Source organism: Ixodes scapularis, unplaced genomic scaffold, assembly GCF_016920785.2.
Source record: "Ixodes scapularis isolate PalLabHiFi unplaced genomic scaffold, ASM1692078v2 PGA_scaffold3__209_contigs__length_174095766, whole genome shotgun sequence".
Taxonomy (NCBI): Eukaryota; Metazoa; Arthropoda; class Arachnida; order Ixodida; family Ixodidae; genus Ixodes; species Ixodes scapularis.
Genome location: NW_024609868.1, coordinates 111,878,942 through 111,898,837, shown reverse-complemented (window position 1 = coordinate 111,898,837; position 19,896 = coordinate 111,878,942). Strand labels below are relative to the sequence as shown.

The window sequence follows — 19,896 nt, the reverse complement described above, 5'->3', positions numbered from 1 at the left end:
CACGCGTGTAAGGTTCGATGACCTGACAGAGAACCACCGCTGGCCGTGCTCCCGAAGCGGGGAAGTGCAATTTATGGAGACCGATCATATTATCAGAAAGGTGCAGACAATCTAGGAAAAGTATTCTCGCAACTATGAGGTTCCAGTTGTACTTACACATGCATTATCATCAAATTTGACGGAATTCCTTCGAACACTAAAGAGTTGTCAAGAGGGAAGATTAAAAAGGAGAATATCAGCAGGAATCTATTGTTTATTCAAAACAAAACAAGCATCAGAAAAACGCATTTGGGCGGCCGGGCAACAGCGCCGACCGGCCTGTAGATCAGCGCATCGTCAAGGCGCGAAGTAGCGATATCAACGACAGTACGCGCGTGCGCAGAAGAAACGCGCCGAAGTCGGCGTCGGCTGCTAAGCTGTTTCCCCAATCACGACCCACCCCTGGCGCGACGCCCACCGCTTGCTCCGCCCCATAAACAGGGGACCTAGTAATCAAAGCGACACACACGATACGCAAACACGAACAGCAGCCAGTAGAAAGGGCATCGACACGAGCTTAGTCAGCGAACGAAAAGACAGACACAAACTTTACGCTAGGCACACAGAGCACGGGGCAGTTACAAGGATGAGAGGCATGCGCAGACGGAGGTAAGCAGTGCACAATAAATAGCGAAAACTCGCAGCAACCGAAGAACCACGCAGTAAGCACGTACGTGCACACGAACCAGAAGCACGTGCGTCACGCTGCGTATCGACGCGGAACTGGCGACTTTGGCATTTCGGTAATTTGAAACTTCGATATCGATTGCGTGAACGATTTATTCAGCAGACTGAACCGCTGGAGCCTCGTATATAAAAAAAATCGTTTGACAATATGAAAGCGATTAAAACTCTTCCTAAAAGCTATATTAGCAGAAAGTACCGTGTTATAAAGGACCTCACGAGTTTCGACCAAGTTTTCCGGCACGTTATTTTAAAAGAAACACAAGAAGCCAGGTGTACAACCAGTTTCCGAAGCTGGCAACCGCAGCTGGAATCAGCGCCATCCTCGGCAGTTTCCTGAACCTCGCGTAGTCACATTTCAGCCGCCACCACATAGAGGGCGCAACCAGACATCCAATTTATATTTTGTGTATTTTTTATGATTTTTTTTTAATAATTATTCACGATTAGCGAAAATGTGGGCTAATAATCAGGACCCGGGACAGTAATCTCCATTTCATTCTAAAAATATCGGCCTAAATGTCTGCCAAAAGGGGTCAAAATACTCGGTTTTGACTATGAACAAATTTGTGATTTCGCCTGTATTCAAACTTTTTTTTGGAAAATCAAAGGTGAAATTTAGAAAAAGGGCCTCTGATGACAAAGCAGAATATGCTTTTCTTTGCGGGTCTACAATTTTATTCAAATGTGCCAATCCCTAAGCTCTGTACCACTGTACTACCAAATGAAGTTTGCCAAAATTAACTGTTTTTGTCACTTTTCACGTGAGCATTCCAAAACCAGTTTAGGCGATATTAGAATGAAATTTAGCGTAGCTTTTTCTACCATAGTTGCAAACACATGTAAAAAGTTTCAAATAAAATGACCAAGTAGGCGGCCAAAAATTCGCGACTGAATGTGCTTCCGCGAGGTAAATATTTTGAAGTAAATATCTGTCCAAATAAAAAGAAAAACGAAAAAAGGGCCTGTGTTGACAATGAACGCAATCTTCTTCTATAACATTCTAAAATTTGAAAGAAATTGCTCCAAGTGTGCACCCTGTACCACTGTACTACGAAACCATGTTTCGTCGAAAAGGCCAATGTTCGCGGGTGCCCACCGAATTAGTAGACAGTTTTAGTATAGCGTTGCTGGATCTTACGTACGCAATACGCAATAGTATACCGTACGCTAAAAATGACATGCTCGGACCGAATTTAGTTGTGCGTTACGTTTTCGAGTGAACACCGCGCATGATATTGGTTAAATTTGCTAGAGGCCGTAGAATTCCGCGTGCTTATAGCGCAACCATGCTCGTAAGAAGAAATATTGAAAAAGAAAAAGTCTCCAATCATTTTATTTCAGATTAAACCAAGCCACAGCTGCCTCGTCAAGCGCGCTTTTCTGCGGGGTACAGAGGCTACGAGTACGAGTGCGTAGCCAAATTCGATCACGGAGCCTCCGTCAGTCGTCCCGTGGAAACGGCACCTTTTAGCAATGCTATCGCGGAATGAAATTCATGCCCTTATGTCCAGTGCATAGCGAAAACTGCGGCGATTTCTTTTAGAGTCATTCGTCCGTCGGCGATGAACTGTGGGAATAGGTTTAGCGTTGAGCAGATCGCAGCGTCGACGCACCCTGCGAGCGGCGAACATATCCACTGTGCACTCCTTCAGCTGCAGGGCGATCTGATTCGACCGCGGTAGGTCCCAGAAAAAATCACCGAGCTGAACACCACGCAATTTCACGTAAATCAGAACTTCGAAAACACCACGTCGCCCTTGCTGCGCCAGTCGAGGCAACCGCCATCTTGAAACTGGCGCTCTCGTTGGGTCCGAGATCTCTCGAGAGCGTCCCGCAAGGCCCGCTAGCCAGCAACGCAAAACCCCCAGCCTTGCGTGCGTACGCAATACGCTAGCCCTTCTATTGCGTTCTCCGCATGCGCACTCACGACCCGCAATCTCCTTGCGTACGCAAAGCTATAGCGTACGGTCCACTAAAACTGTCTATTGTTTTGCACTAGGAAATTTATCCTGCGTCAGAAGAAAGATAATGTTGTACAGTACAAGGTGATATATAACACATAATTTTAGCAAGCTTGAACACGCCACAATCGCATTTCGAAAACGTGCGGAAAGCGTCATATATGTCATGGCCGCCCCCCTCCCCGGCCAATCGTAACATTCATTTCAGGTTTTCGTAAAATGAAGGTTGATGCGCTCTTTTTTGCTCTATTGAGTTGAGGAAACCTTGCACGCGTTACTACAAAAAATTAACCGAATACAGTTACAATTAATTTATTGAAAAATGTAACTGATTACAGCAATGAATTACTGCATCACAAAAGTAATTGAAAAATACCGAGAAAGTAAGATTACTTTTCACATTTTTCAACTTTTATTACGAAATCAAAAATGCCTTCATATGTTGGAAGTGGTTACATTTGGTTTCTTTTTGTCATTCGCAGCGTGTTTAGCTTCAACAGCAGTTGTCGTTCGAAGTCAGTCATCTTCCCACGTTTCCCGGTGCAGATATCTGCCGCGACCGTGAAGACCCTCTCGAGGGATGTGCTGGAGGAAAGAGCGGTATTGTAGCGCGCCAACACTTTGCGTGCCAGTTCTTGGTTGCGCAATGCTTCGACGGACGCTTCCGAGTCCTCTTAAAAGCAAAGCGCTTCACTGTTGCGGCCGCCGGTTGCGACCGCCCGATCGCAACAACACATACACAGGAAACGATTCACCCTGATAGCTCGACAGTCAAAACGTCGCGGAGCACGTTGACATTCTGATAGTTCTATTATCTTGGTATCTCTGTTTAGTTGTTTCAGGTTAAAAAAAAAAGTGTCTGATGTTGGTGCAACAAAGACGAGTGACGACTTATCCCTAGCTCAAATGCCGTTATTTCCTATCTCACGGATAGTAACCCTGTGGGATGTACGGTGTTTAGCATAGACGTTGAATATCTTTACTATTCAATGCCCCATGATGACTTCATGCTAAGCGTAAAAGAGTGCATTATGGACCTCAGCGATGAAGTTGCGTTTAGGTCCCAATGCGGGATTCCGGTCGAAAGGTTTCTAGAAGTGTTGTGATTTCATTTGAGGTCTACCTTTATCGGGTGGCATGACAAGGTGTATGTGCAAAAGTCTAGGGTGTGCATAGGTTCCAGTGTAGCACCTGTACTGAGTAATATCTCCTTGCAAAGGCAACAGGACACTTGACGGTCTGTTGAAGGCCCCCGCTAAAAAGATTTTTAGGTATGTGGATGATTATACGGTTTTTGTCGACAAAGGTAACTTAGTCGAACCCTCGATTTCGTGCAAAAAGCGTTCAAGGAGCAAGGTTTGGGCCTTAGGTTCACTTTTGAAACCCCAAAAAACCAGACAATCCAGTTTTTGGATCTCAGCGTGGACGTGGGCCAGAGCCACGTTTGTTGGTGGCATTAAAAGGAACAGCAAGTTCTTAACAGGAACAGCAAGCTCCCACTTGGCGTTGCACTGCAGGGACTGCGCCTGCACACCGTTACTTGACAAGGTTATTGTTTTGTATAAACACAGGGACCAAAAAGCTCGAGGGATTGTCGAAGCTCAGAGAATAATGAAGGAGGGGCCAGCCTGCGTGAGTCAGGCTTTCTTGAATTTGCTGGACAGTGAGGTCGAATTTTTAGATCGGGTATGACGCATATAGAATTGTGTAACAGATAGCACCCAATTTTGCGAGGCGCTTGCGCGTTTCCATCGTGTTTGAAAAGTCGTTTTGTTGTATGTTTCCTTCGTGGTTTCCTGATAATAAACCTTTAAGTTGTTAGTCAGCGCTCGTCCTGTCCAGTTCCTTCCTGTGTCCATGTAAAATTCGCGCTGTTCCATTAGGAACACGAAACGCCAGACGGTGGCAGTTTACTTCGCCTCTTGCCCGCGCGACACCGCTAGCGAGAGGCTGTCGTCTAAGGCCCCTGTATAGGGCTTAGCTGTCCCCGCTGTCAACCATCTCCCAACGACCTGGATTGATTCGAGTAGTGGCTGCTTAAGTGGCTTCAGATCAGTTTCGCTCTTTCGTTCATTTTTTTTTTCTCACTCCCTTCTCCTCTCCCATTTTGGAAGTGACGACACCGGATAGAGTCTCGCGTCTACTCGGCCGGCCGTAAGGAGTTCGGGCAGAAAAGGCGGCGGAAAGTTGCCGATGCATGCCGGACAACCACTATCCGAACGGTGCGCGGGCCTGAAACTGACCACGCGAACACTATTGCCGGTTTTTCTGCAAAATAAGTTGCGGGCGATTTACCACTCGAATTCTCCTTGAGAATTAAATGAGCACAGCGATTTTGTACTGATTCTAGAGCATTTATTAGTTTAAAATGACCGAGATAGGTTTCATATAGGAGTATATGGTTATTTACAGAGAACAATTATTTTATACCACAGTTTGTTTCAAATAACTCTGTGTGAAGTTAGTGTTATTAATCACATAATCAACGTGTATTTGAGCGGAAGTATCTGCAAATATACGAACACCCAAGTAATTATACAAAGATACGGGAAGTAAGGGGACGCTTAAAAAAAATAAGAGGGTGGAGCACGAGATTTACGAGACGCTCTCATCGCTTTGCATTTAGTCGCGTTTGCGTTCCATCTCCCACAAGTCAAAGATTCAACAAAAACTGAGTTGATATCTTCTTGTAAATTCAAAGCATCCAAAGTGTTAGCAACCTTCAGATAAGAGCAGAATCAACGGCGACTAAACTCATGGAAGAAACAAATGGAACACGGCCAATATTTGATGTATATGAGAAACAATAATGGACGCAATAAAGAATCTTGTGGTAAAAAATAGTTACCAGAAACAAGCGCAGATATCTTATCGTTAGCGGTTACGGACTGACATTGGTTAGGGAGCAAGCAAGCTTTCCAGGACAAAATATTTGCATCAAAAATTAATGCTTAAGTTTTAGCAGTAGGAGCTTGTGAAAACCTTTATTGAATGATTTCTAAAAAAAAATGGATATATACAGTTTACCTTGGACCCTCTGTCGAGAGCTAAGGGTAAATCATGAGCAAATGATAGAAGTTGAGTTTCGCAGGAAAAGCATTTTCGAAAGCCATGTTGAGCAGTACTAAAGAAGAAGTTAGACGGTAAAAATGAACTAATTGAGAATAAATCACATGCTCTAGTACAGGGGTGGCCAAACCGCGGCTCGCGAGCCGCATGCGGCTCTTTGCTGGTCCAAGTGCGGCTCGCGGATCCCAAATAAGGGACCCCCCCCCCCCCCCCCCCCGCCCCTTTACGCGTTTCCCCAGGAAAAAAAGAAGGGATTTCAGGCAGAATAAAGTGTGGCTCGCGGTTTGGCTACTTTATTACGTATTACTTTACTACGTATGAGTGCACAAGGCTGCACTGTCGTACAGCCTTGTGCACTTATACGTGCAGTCAGACTCTGAAAAAATTTAAATTTGCCCCCCCCCCCCCCCCCCCGCGGCTCTTGGAAGTTTCGTGGTTTCGTTTGCGGCTCTTAGGCCGGGTCAACCTGGCCACCCCTGCTCTAGTACATTACATGGGATGCAAGTGAGTGATATCGGAGGATAGTTATCCGGGTAATGTTTAATACTTCCTTTATGAAATGGCTCCACCTTCTCAATTTTTGAATCGCCAGGCAAAACGCCAAGACCAAGCGACTGAGAAAAGATTTGCTAAACAACAATATTTTTTTTTAGAAAATTCGAGTTAGGGCCAGTAAATAAAGAAAGTTTTGTGTTATCGATTATTTTAACTACACCAAGAGCCAATAGGATCAACATCAATGGGCTCAATCGTCAAATAAAAACATTTCTTCGATATGCAGCTGGCATATTAATTAAATTTGAGGACTCAATAAAAGCATAATCCAACAAACGAGGGCATTCATTACAAAATGTAATCTCTATTTGAATTATTGAGTGCAATTACAGATTGTCTTTTTTTCTTGATGACTTTTCAAAAGGGTTAAGAATGATTAGCTAGCTGTATACAATTTGCACCCTCTCACGTAGTCGAATGTTGCAATGGCGAGTTGAGGAGATGAATGCATGCTCCTTGTAGTTATTTTTGTTCACTCCGACTGCCATTACATGAAGAAAAAAAATCTAAAGCGTGTTGCTTAAGTCACAAACGCCAAAGGGTAAATATAAGCGCTACGTACTGAAAGTAGAAATATTGCTGCGTCCATCTAGAATCTAACACACCCCAGCCCCTTTCCCTGCCTCATCGCCCGCACCCCTATTGAAGAAAATCGTATGTACGAGACGTTTATATGAGTTTATCAGACACGAGAAGAAACGAGGTTCTTATTTGATACGAGTACTTATAAGAATCCTCGTTTTATACGAGGAGATATATAAATTATCGTTTGATACGTGGACTTGTATGATTTCTCATTTAATATGTGGATTCGTATGAGCTCTTATTTGATATTAAAACTCGTTCAGGTTCCCATTTAATACGTGGAGTCGTACAAATTTCGATATCGGAACCTGTACGGATTCTCGTTCAGAAATGAGGACTCATTAACTGAGCAGGTTATAAAATTCATTTTAGGCATTTCATGTGCTATACACATTTGCTGGCTCGACAAACGAATCTCTCGGAAAGTCATCCATGGGTTACCTTTATTTTGGGCAGTGCCCGCTCCGCAACAGGAAACTGTACAGCAGCTGCATAATTAGGTAGGCAATGCTGCCACCACTAGCTCTCTTTTGGGTGCCTGCGCTGCCGCCACTGCTGCTGCTTTCTTCTTGAGCTCCTTCTTCACCCTGCTCCTCTTCTCTTGCAGGTATGTTGCGACGTAAGAATTCATCTTAGCCATTCTTTTTTCGTTACAACTTCTTCTGGCCCTTCACTAATGAAGAAGCCGAAGGCCACTGAAAAACGAAAGACTAGAAGGCACAACTATTACAGTCATACACGATTATAATTAACTCACATAATGGGAATTATGCCCTATATCGAACCAAAACTCACCGATCGATATGCATGTAAACTGTATATCTCGAATAACGAACCCTACATCAGATATGTCAAACTATCGAGTGGCGGGCCGCACTTTCCTGATGCACGCAGCAGGCTTCCCCGCTGTACACCTCCGGAGAGCGGTGTGCTGTGCGCGCTCCTGATATAATGGGGTAGGCTTCCCCGCAGACAGCGGTGGCGCGCTGGCGCCTCCGACGCCCGCGCACAAGCACATGGTGCCGAAAGCACCACGTAAAATAAGAGGAACGGTCATACTCATTCATTGAATAGACCTATAACTTTTGGGTCACAGGAATGTTTAGGGCGTTCCTCTGGCTAGGTCGAAGCAACGCTTGCCAATTTGAAACCAGAACTCTGCGAGCTCAAGAAAGCGTGGAGCTGGTTGGCCTTTGTGTAGGTGCCAACCAGTATCCGTGGGTGAGCTGAAGGACGTCGAAATTACCGCCGAGTTTGTCCGCATGCGGCTTGTACACAAGACCGGAAAACTCGGTTGTGTAGGCATTAAAAACATCGCATCGCACCACTCCCGACCTAGAGCAAACCAGAGTCTCATGGCGCTTGACCGTGGACTTGCGCACGCGGAACCCAATAGAGTAGACACGGTGAAGAATGCCGTTGCAAGGTATGCTAGGCATGCTATTAGCTTAATAAACAGGCTATGCTGAACGAGTTCTCAAGACCCCAGTAAATAAATTAATGGCTTCAAATACGAGTTATTATGAAAGATCAGCCACGCAATAGAAGCTCATGATTGTGCCATCTGCACTGCATTTACACAATTTTCGAGCTGTTTGTTATAAACAAATTCCACTGTAGAGCCTGGTTTTTAAAACAATTGCACAAAAAACCTTTTCTAACATTAAATTACGCAATTAATGACACCTGAGCAAGATGGTTGCTGGATGCAGTTTCCAGCAGCACATATAGCTTTACATCAATGCTTGCTTTACGTGGCAAAGATTTTCACGATCACAAGAGCAACGAGGCATTGTCAAAGCAAAGAAATTAAAGAAGTCAATCACAAGTTGGTTGCAGTTACAAGTATGAATAAAGCTGATAGTAAGTTTGGATGAAAGTGCAAAGTCACGTAACCTGTAGCCAACTCAGAAATCAGTTCATGCTCCAGAAAAGTTGTCTCTTCAAAACACTCTTAAAAGACTGCATGGTTATTTCGTACGAAGTAAACATCCGCCCTCTCCATCATCTGCTTCGACAAGGGAAACCTTGATTGCTCAGAATATTTTGTTAGTGAAAAGCAAGCTTGTACCTACCCCGAACGGCCTCCAGCTTCTTCGAGGCCTCCAGCTTCTTCCAGGCAAGCATGTCTGACCAATTTTGAGTCGGTGTCAGATTCATCGGCACAGGGGTTAAACTGCGCTGCCGTCATTGACACACCACTACCCAGATCAATCTGTAGAAACGTTGAGAATTACAATAGTTGGGATTAGCAGTATAAAAAGTTATCACTGTAGAAGAACTTGACTAATATGTTTCCCCGGATGTTACGTCACAGAATCCCCGTCCCATTCAAGTGTTGAAAACGTAGGTGTAGTAATTGTTCGGCATGTACTTTCAAGAAGCTCATGCAGCCATCTATTTCACAACATGCTTATTCATTCTAGCTAGAATATACACACACCGACTTCAAAACAGCGAGCGGCTCTTGAATTGGGTGAAGAAAATGCAGAACTTAATAAATATATCAAGGCCCCCCTAGATTTGCGGATTGTTTAAATTAGGTGAGAACCTAATAATGGATGCCATTAGAGTTTCAATTGTAAAAAGTTAATAAATAAATTTTGGCTAATTAGTCCAAATATTGCCACGGTTATATATCCACCCATCCAATGTCTACCAGTCGCACCAACAGACTGTGAAAATGGCATTCAGACTGCAGTGAGCCCGTATCTAAAAATAAAATTTGGATTAAAAAATGTACACCAGTATACTGTACAATAACAAGGGTACGCCCATATCACAACAAGGGCCTAACTCCGAATTTCGGAATGTTCCCAAAATAAGCAAAGGACATCAAATTTTTATTTTATTTTAAACAAAGTTAAAAAAAAATTAAAGGATACAGCAAGCGCCCAGGTTCTGTGGCAACCTTGCCGTCGCAGCACCAATCATAAAGGTAATGGCTAGCGGCCGTTATTTTCGCGACCAGTAAGAGCCAAAGCACAGGCTTTACCGGGAACAATGAATATAGCCGAAAGATGTAGCACAAAAATAGGAGGCGAACGGCGAAGGTGGTAAGGAATGCAAAAATAAGGTAAAGCGATGTTTACTACATTAGACAAAATTCTGTCTGGTTGGGGGAAGTAATTATTAAAATAGGACGACCAACCCCATCCCCAAAATCAGGGGCCCAAAGTTTCGCGGCCTGTTCGGCCTCTTCTTCAGGGGCGACTACGAAGGAAAGGAGGAAAAAGGAGCTGCAATCTTCTTTTTCCTCTATGGCAATGGCAAATGGGCCATGGCCGTTTTTTTTTTGTTTTTTTTATGAGACGTTGTGGAGCCCATTCCTGTACATAGACGGAAATGTGCCAAGAGACCTATTAATGTTTGTTGGCGTGGTCTGAATGTGCCAAGATTCAGAAAGAGCCTCGTGCGGGTATTAGTTTCCATGTCGAAGATGTGTGTGTTAAGACAGTCAGTGCGGTGGTAATTTTTTTTCACAGTGTTCAGGAACCGCGCTGTGGTCATGATTGAAGTGGCGCACATCAACCTTGTGTTGACGAATCCGCTTGTGATAGTTCTTTGTTTCCCCGATGTACGAGGACGGGCACTCCGCGCAGGGAATATCGTACACCATATTTTGCGCTTTCTCTTTAGGGGCCAATCTTTTGGCCGTAGCATTCAGCGTCTAAGGGTTGAAATTGGCTTGTGTCCAACTGAATGTCCTCCTTCACTAGCACCCGCGCCAGAGCTTCACTTGTTCTTTTCACAAGGGAACAAGTGAAGCTCTGGTACGGGTGCTAGCGAAGGACGGTCCAGACAAAACACCAAGCCTCAACCTATCGTACGTCTATCCTTTGACGCCATCGCACCAACCGGGTCAACAAAAAAGAATGGAGGCCCCCTGTGTGTGAAAGTGAAATAAACATCCCTACCTACCTACCACTGAAAAGCGATCGGGGAAAATGCTACAACCTCAGAATTACCTTCACTGGTTGTTCTTCCCGGTTATCGTGGATGATGCGAGGAATTCCAATCCTCTGCTTGATCATTGAGCGCAGCAAGAGGTCTTCGGTTTCTGAATAGAAGCACAGTTCTTTTAGACAAGGTCAATAGCAAAACCACATGCCATGCACCTGACGGCAGTCACGTGCAAGGCATGTGACTGCCGTCTTATCAACGCAGCTTAGGGTACGTTGTCACGAGCCTCCGCGAGCGTTCCACATCGTGACATTAACGCTGTTGAAGGTTAGCTGCGCGTACCAAAAACGCCCTTTTGCAGTCCCCTGTTACGTTAGTGCAAGGCATCTTTACGAAGTTTGCTGCTGATTCCTACAACCTGGCGACTACACATTATCAATAAAGACTCATGCAGCAGACGGGCCGACCCCGAAGGATAACGCGTGAGTAGAGGTGTCAGCCACTCGGAGTCTACAAGCACATTAACCTACAGGGTCGGCTCGCGTGTGGAGCCTTGGCCGAGTCATTTGTATCCAAAATGGCTGCCGATGGGCGCCGCCATGTTGTACAGACTAGCGGCATCACATTCGTAGATTTTGTGATCGGTGCCCGCCTCGATGAATTATGCGCCAGCATTAACTTACCTCCAAGCATGACGACTTTTGCTTTGTAGTATCCGGCCTGACTACCATTCTTGTCTACCCAGAAGACCATCTGGGACTTCTCGTGGTCAAAGTCGTCCGCGTCCCCCGGCGCGAAACGCTTGATCAAAGTCGTGAGTAGCACGGCCTTGTGCTTGTCCTCATAGCGTACGTACGGGAACATGCTCGCTGATGACGAAAGAACGCTACAACGAACCAGCTAGAAGCGATCGTTGAGCAGGCGCGGAATAAGAAAAAAAGGACTACAAACACGGCACGACGACACTGAAACAAAGAACAAACGGAGCGAAAAACAAAAACTATCAATGTGGCCAAGCCGTAGTTGTCGTAGTAGCGAATTTAATTATCGGCTAAAGGCGGAGAAGTGCTATAAATTTATACTACCAAGGAAATCGCTGAACTCAGAAGTTTTAAATGAAAATTTAAAGAAATATTTAAGTCGTTATTATTAAACACATCGTTCTGGAACGACGGTGACGACGGTGTAGCTAGGTGGGACACTTGGTGTTAACGAAAGCTCAAATATCGGCCAATTTGAACTTCAGCGAATTAAAATTATTATTTTACACAAACTTTCGCTTCGTAATTTGATATAATGCTATATAATAGTCACATTGTTTGATCTGCGTAATATGTGTACCATTCGACCCATGGATCCAACCTAATCCAAGCTCGAGCCGTTCCCTGGTTGTTGGGTCTCCCGGTTTCCGGTTTTGCTGCGGTGTTGTGTGTTCCCTTGTATTGGTCGCCTTCGTATTGCTTATCGAGGCGTCAGTTCCATATTTACAGCACATCTGAAAGACTGAACCACGACATGACTCTCTGGTAACAGTTGAAATAGAGAACCTAACCGGCCGACCAACAAGAAGGAAAAAATACCTCGAAAAGTGTGCGGAGTGCGTCGTTCCGAAATCTACGCGACATTACCACCACCAAAAGAAAGCGCACCTAGCCGAATCTGCTTTGGGTTTCGCAGCTGCATTAAGCTTCCCATCTGCTGACCAACCGGGGCACTTGGCGCCAGGCGTTAGCTTGCAGCAACGTTACTAAAACACTCAGTTGGGAAACTCGCCGTCGAAACCTGGGCCGCTGGCGTCCACCGAGACCGAGCTAAATGCGACAACAGCGCCACTTTTTTTCGTTTGTCTGTACTATGGTCCCCTTGAGCTTTTTGAAAGCCTTTTTTTGCGTAAAAACAAACGGAAAAGACTCTTTTTGTATGAAATTTATTGGAGTTTAGTACCAAATGATGGGCGCGTGATGTTTTTATCATCTTTAGTTCGCAAGGTTTTGCGGAACAATTAATATTGTTTTTATAAAACCATGCCTCAGCGGGCCTTTCAGGTAGCGCGTCCCGACCTAGGTGCATTTTAACTTCAGTAGTTCAACGCGGCGCGTCCGCCGGGGAGACAGGGGTTCACCCCTGTCAAAGCCAAAAATAGAAGTCACGTGCAGTTTCTCGAGTGGCCGCTGCGGGAGAAATGGTGGCGTTGTGTTCGTCATTAGCTCGGTGCTCGGAGACAGATTGGGGCCATATTTTTAGGGCTGTCTCTATGGGAGTTTCCCAACTGAGTGTTTTAGTAACGTTGGCTTGCAGCAACCGGCAACACCAACCGACGAACAACTGCAGTTACCGCAGGAGAGCACCGCTGTCGATAACTCACAACAGCGCCCCGGCGATGGTGGCGTTCAATCCACCGCGTCTTTGACCGAAGGCGAACACCACTGGGAAGATCAAGACGGTTGGAGTGCTGACCCACAGTCAGACTGGGACGGTCTGTCAGACTTCGGAGATTCTGACATTCTTGGGCCGTCCTACGAAGCCTCCATTGAAGAGATTGTACCGGAAGATGACGATAGCTCCAGGGCTCCACGAAACTTTCTTTCTGACGACCGTGAAAATCTAATGAGGAGGTGCTTCGCCCAAATCGGCATGTGAACTCTGCCTCACTCCAGCACGACTAAAACCAGTGCCGTGGCCAGGCTCATGTCAATAGTTCACGCACACAATTTCACATGGGGTGCGCTGGACGACATTCTGAAGCTACTAAACAAGATGTTTGGCAAAAATCAAAATGTCTTGCCAAGTAGCAAGTACCTATTCCGAAAGTTGTGAAGCCAAAAAACATCCACAGTCTCAAAGAAGTACTACTACTGTGAGCGTGCAAACCGCTCTGGGCTTCTTCAAAATGACGGCGCTGGAAAGTCGGCGTGCACTTTGTGCAGCACTTCAGCTGACGAGGAAGCAGGGCGCAGCTACTTCACGATTGTCGATATCAGTCAGGAAGTGAAGCACGTGATCGCAAAACCTAAAAAAAGAGAACAAGAGGGACAAAGGACAAACATAAATCTCCAAACACAGCTAGGTGACTGGTGAGCATCTGCTCACCAGTCACCTAGCTGTGTTTGGAGATTCATGTTTGTCCTTTGTCCCTCTTGTTCCCCTTCTCCAGGGATTATATTCGTCATTCTTGTCCAGCTCGCTTGCACCTTTGCATTTAATTGCATTATAATAAAAAAAAAGAGGTTTTCAGTCAGAATCTTGACGCCATTGAGACATCACTTTCGAGCTCATCGGTCACGGACATCTCCAATGATTATGGGTATCGAAACCTCAAGGAGGCCGCTGCGGTGAAGCCTGGAGACTTGACATTAACCGTAAATACACCAACGGGATCCCTGTGTTCAAGTCGTCCCGGTCTTCCACCTGGCCGATCCAGTTCACAGTCACTGAACATCCACCAGAAGAATGGTTCCGCAACACAACTTTTGCCGGACTGTGGTTCGGAAAAAAAAACCACAACATGAAGCTATTCATGAGCAAGTTTGCTGATGTCGTGACGGACATGGACCCGATCCAGTGGATGTATGGAACAGCAGACGACGAGTCACAAGTTCGCCTGATCTGTTGCTATGCAGACGCTCCTACACGTGCAGCGGTGCAGAACCATGCCCTGCATTCGGAATATTTTGGATGCCCGTGGTGTCCGATCAAAGGGGAGCATGTGGCTGGTAGGCTGGAACTATCTACATCTCCTCTATGTGACATAATTGTGCAGTGCTGGGGGTTACTCCTTCTTATTGCTTGCCTCGAAGTACCACTTCTATGGTGTAAAACAGTCAAGCGTTGAAGTTTAGCAACCAGCATGGCTGGCCAAATTACATGAGTTCAAGCTATGTATATTTTTTATGTATGAGATGCTAGTACAGTTGGCATCAAAATGAGCTGGCTCGTCGGGACGCTGGCCGGAGTGGCAAAACTCCCACATGAGGCATGCCCGTCGCGATACTTCATTGAGAGCAAGGCTAGAAGGACTGTCGCGATTTCGTGAACAGGGAAGGACGGTAATAATGATAAGCGGCACATCTAGGGCGAGCTTGGTGCCACTGTTTGTACATCAAAATGTTCGTTTTAATATGCGTCATCTGAGAGAGCCACAAGCCAGCCATTGTTTTGTCTTTTTTTGTTTAAGGTCACTTCACACATTATGGCATGGAATTCGCGCAGATAGCTCATAGTTTTGAACTTTGCTTGAAAAAAGAAAAGAAAGGGAGCAATTCCCAGAATTCACATAAGATTAACAAAACAATTTTTTCCCCTTATTCTCAACACAAAAAGGAGACAATGAATGGCGCACGGTTCTCTTAGATGGTGCCTCAAACCCTACAGCCAGACATCTAAAGAAGGTTGTTAAGTTCACCCTATGTTTCTGGCTTATCTTCATTACCATCCTCCCCCGCATATGAAATTGCGGCAGCCTTCCACTCCCGCATTCAATGACTTATCGAGACAAGGGCGCCCGATGCGGGATTTTTGCCGCTCCGACCAGCATTCCAACAAGCCAGCTTACTTTCACTGGCTTTAAAACTGCAACTACAACACGGTTCATAAAGCAATTAAAAAGTTGACGGATTTTTGTTCTGTGACGGTTATCGCCTTATCTAATATCTGTCGAGCCTTGCAAACAAAAAATGAAAACTGCGTTCACTTAACTCTAGCGCCCTTTTTTAAGAAATTTCGTTCCATAGAAAAAGGAATTCTCTGTATAAGCAAGTTTCGAAAAGGCTAGAAGGAATGGAATATTGTGTATGTAGTCGTGAAATTACATTGCGAAAGTGAGACTTGCGGCTCAGTAGTATTATGTGTGAGTATACTTGTATCACGCTTATGCCCGTATTGTTGTGCAAAGTGTGTAAAATGAAAACTCAAAACGGTGCATTGCCTATTATATGTGTATTTATTGGAGTTTTGGTGTCTCAGATAAAAGGTTGGCTTTTGAGATACCTGTGTTAGCTGTGGAGCTATCTGTAATAATGATGAGATTCATATGCTATAATTGCACCTTTTTATTTTTGCAGGATGCATACGCTACGTGCAAGAAGAGGATGAACCGGCTGAGAGAACAGCGGAGTCCATATCAAGGGACGGAAACTTGCGGAGCGATTCCGGAAGCCTGTAGGAGGCATCGAAGGACCATGTACGCTTGCCAGTGTGCTCAAAATCGACCCCGTCTGGGGGTACCCTGTTGGTTACATACATTATGTGCTACTTGGTGTCACAAAGCAGTTGACAGAGCTCCATCTAGGATCGACGAATTCCGAACAGAGATTCTACATTGGTATGCCTTTTCGTAAACATAACCACTAGCAATCTTTTTTTCTTTGGATTTTTCCAGACAGTTTTTTTCTCTTGTAGTGGTTCGTTTGAATTAGTGAATACAGAAAATATTGCCGGAAAGCCGCTACATTTAATCATGAGTACATGAGAGCAAACAAAAAAATTGGGGGGCGACGACTCAAAGCATGCTGTGATTGCAGCAGCAGCTGTTGCTTTGTTGGAACTTGTGCTTTAGAAGGAAGCATCTTCGGCCCATCTTTGCTGCCTTCTTTGTGCCTCTTCCTCGTTCACATGGTTCCACCCTTGGCACATTGAAATTGCCTCTCATGCATAATAGGCACGGTCCTGTGCTCTGCTTTTCTCTTCTGTGATTCCCCGCCTATACTGCTCAGTGTGGCGCGGTTGCCGTTCCCACTCCTCAGGCGGAAAGCAAATCTTCCATTGTCTGGCCATGCCTGGTGGGGGGGTGGGAGAACTGAGTGCCGCAGAACCTTGCAGCTGCCAGTGCAAAATGTGTCAATCGCACGAGTGGCGGCTGAAGTGCATCATTGGATCGCCTGCCCACCTGGTTCCGAGGCCACAGAAAAGTGATGTAAGTGCTTGCAAGCATGTGTACTCATCCACTCCTGTGCGACACGGGGCTTGCCCCAGAATCTAGTGCAAGGTGCTGCTTTGACAGCCGCCATGTTAAGTGTCTGCCACAGATACCGCTACTGGAGATAGTGCTTGCAGCTTTTCAGTGTATAATGCTGAGCAGGTGCACTCGGCTCCAGATCGAACTGAGGTTTGGTTCAAACTGTGTTTTGTTTTCTCTTCCTTTTTTTTTCTTGCTGCATGTACCTTTTGCAAGCTTGGCTTTTTGTTTGAACATGAGATATAGTGAATATCACGCTTTCTGAATGGCATCCAGAAAGTAACAAGTCATGACAAGTTGACTGAGCAGTAAGCCCAGATTGTTGTAAAGCTGGGCGCGCCTGCTTGGCGGTATGCACCACAAAACTGCAAGCACTATCTTCATTGGTGGCATCCATACCAGAAGCTCATCACACTGGCCACTGAAGTAGCATGTTGTGCCAGACTCTGGGGCAGGCACAGTCGGATGGGCATGTGCTCTTCTGTGGTCTCAAAACCAACCGAGCCTCCAGCAGATACCGTAGCAATGCACTTCAGTTGCTGCTTGCATGTTCTGGGGACTTCATAAGGAGTCGGGGTCCTCATTTGTGGGTGAGTGACAGAGCTTGTCTTCAAGATTTAGCTTGGTCTACATTGTTTCATTGGGCGCACCCAAGTGAACAATGTGTCGCCCAGAAAGTACCTAAATTGAAGGCAACATACGCAGACAGTATGATCTTGTGGTCCTTATATGAGCTCGACACAAAATACTGTTATCATGACACACATACCGCACCGGTCTGGTGAAAACAAAAGATCTTGAAACAATTCATTGCATAATCTGCAGCTTTAGATAGCCTGCACAACATCTAACATAAACTGTTAAACATCTATACTAAAAAACTACAGTATGACTTTCCTTTTTCATTGTAAATTTGTGTGTACAATATTTTGTTTAATTAACCATTGCTCAAAAGGAATGAGAACATGTTGGTTTCATTTTTTGTAATTTTCAATGCAGGTCGCCCAGTGGTTCTCAGCACACTAAATTAACGACTGCTGACCATCAAGCCTCTTCATTGTTTCACCCGCCTCCCGAGATCCCTTGGTGACAGGGCATTCTGGAAAGCTAGTGAGTGGAGGCTGTGGCTGCTGTACTACTGCCTACCCTTCACCCTTGATGTCCTGCACTCCCGGTACTGGAGGCACTTCGCTCGGCTTTCTCAGGCCGTCCACATCCTGCTTCGGAGAGAGATCACTCCATCACTGATCCACTGTTCTGGTAAGAGGCAATTTTTTATTAAAAAATTGAAAGCTTGCTTTTCTTTTTAAACAGCTCCTCAACGATTTTTTACTGGTCTGAAGCTTGTGATCAGGTTAACCTCAGATGGCGAGTAACATAAGGAAACAATTTTTTTTGTCAAAATTTTCATTATATCCGAAGTTATAAGCAAATCAAAATTAAAATCAAGCAAGAAAAAGGACTCTTCAATATGTATAAGGCCCCTCCAATGGTATGTGCGAAGCGCTGCAGCGTCTCTGAAGACATATCCGTACCGTCGTTTTATAGTGACTTTACATTCAACCAGTCTCTGCCGTCTTGAAGAGGAGAATGGCGAGCTGACAACCGAACCCACCTTGAAAGTCATAGCAGATGACGCCAATGGGGATCGTAACGCTGCTCCTCGGAGGGGACGCGCCACCTAGGCATTGTTTCTTTGTCGTTTCCACAGTTTTCAAACTCTACTTCTTTGTTTTGTAATTCTCAAAGCTCAATAAGAACTACTTTTACAAAAAGAAAAAGTTAGGAAAATACCTACAATCTTACTTCTTATTTCATGTCCAGAAAAAATGTCCCACGCCTCTAACTAGTCACGAAGCCAGGTAAAGTAACGTTGGGTTTTCTCGGAAACGTATGATGTGGTAAAATGTGTGCAAGAAAGCGAGCGCCGCAAGACAATGTTTAATGGACGGAGCATAAACCTTCCACCACCAGTAAAACCTTTTTGTACTTGATTTGAGAAAAAGATCTTGTGGCTGCCACTTGATAATGTTTCATACGAGTGCTTTACGCGTGCAGCGATCGCAGAAGACTGGAAAAGTAAACAGACAGCATTGAAAAATGTTTATTATTATGACACACTGGCAGCATGACCTTCGGTCTCGTTTTTTAAACAATGCCAGCTCAGCTAAACGTCACACTACTCAAGGTCACTACACGCTACACACAGTCCAAGTGCAACCTTTTCACCGGAGCAATGCAAATTGAAAACACAGAATCCCTTTATATGCCGGCGAAACTGTTGAAATTACCAACGGCATTTCTTTCCCCGGTTGGGCCTACCCATTCTACCAGCAAGTGAAGAACATTTTGATAAATAAAGGAGTAGAATGTACTTCTTCTGTCAATATTTCCAATCACTGTCACTGATGAACGTCGTCCCGTGGTAATCCTAGGTCTGTCGAACGGACAAACAGTTTGTAGATGCATGGTTCAGCGATGACCTGCATGCATGGCGGCGCAGAAAGATGGGGAAAACAAAGATGGCACACTGTTCGCTTGTTTCGTTACGAAATGGAGTGGTGAGAAAAGCTGTTTCCTCTAAATGTCACAGATCAAGTCAATGGAGATGGTTTTCCGGCAACAACAACATATTTCTGGAGGGTTGCCGTCACCACAAGGGGACGGTGACACGGCATGTAGCAACTTTAGGTAGTAACTACTCGCCATTACCATTATTTAGAACTGAAAATTTCTCATTTTCACTGTCGTCAGATCCTATATCCCAGTACAGATTCAGCACCGTGAAGTTCGATAGCATGCGTTCACCAATCTGAAACAACAGAGTTGCAGGCAGGCCCAAGCACAGAGAAAGTAATGCGAACAAAGGTTTACACAAGCCCTCAACAAGTGACACTGCAAAACATAGAAGATGTTTTTGTAGATGGCCCATGAATGATACTGGATGTATGAGATTCAGAACCTGACTTGAGCCGAACAAGGCAGGAAGTTGCGTCAGAGTGCAACTTCAGGTGCAAGTTTGTATGCCCGTGTGTAGTCGGGCATGGCTCTGAAATTGTTAGTACACTGCTGAGGTTCAAAAATGTTAAGTCTTTTTTTATAAACTATAGTGCAAACTGGGTTTACACGAGCTAAGTTAACAAA

At 45.1% G+C, this 19,896-nt stretch overlaps 1 pseudogene; it reads left to right on the top strand.

Annotated features, from left to right (window-relative positions):
* Positions 1-12,314: 12,314 nt before the first annotated feature.
* On the top strand, positions 12,315-15,960 carry LOC121837262 (annotated as a pseudogene).
* Positions 15,961-19,896: the final 3,936 nt, after the last annotated feature.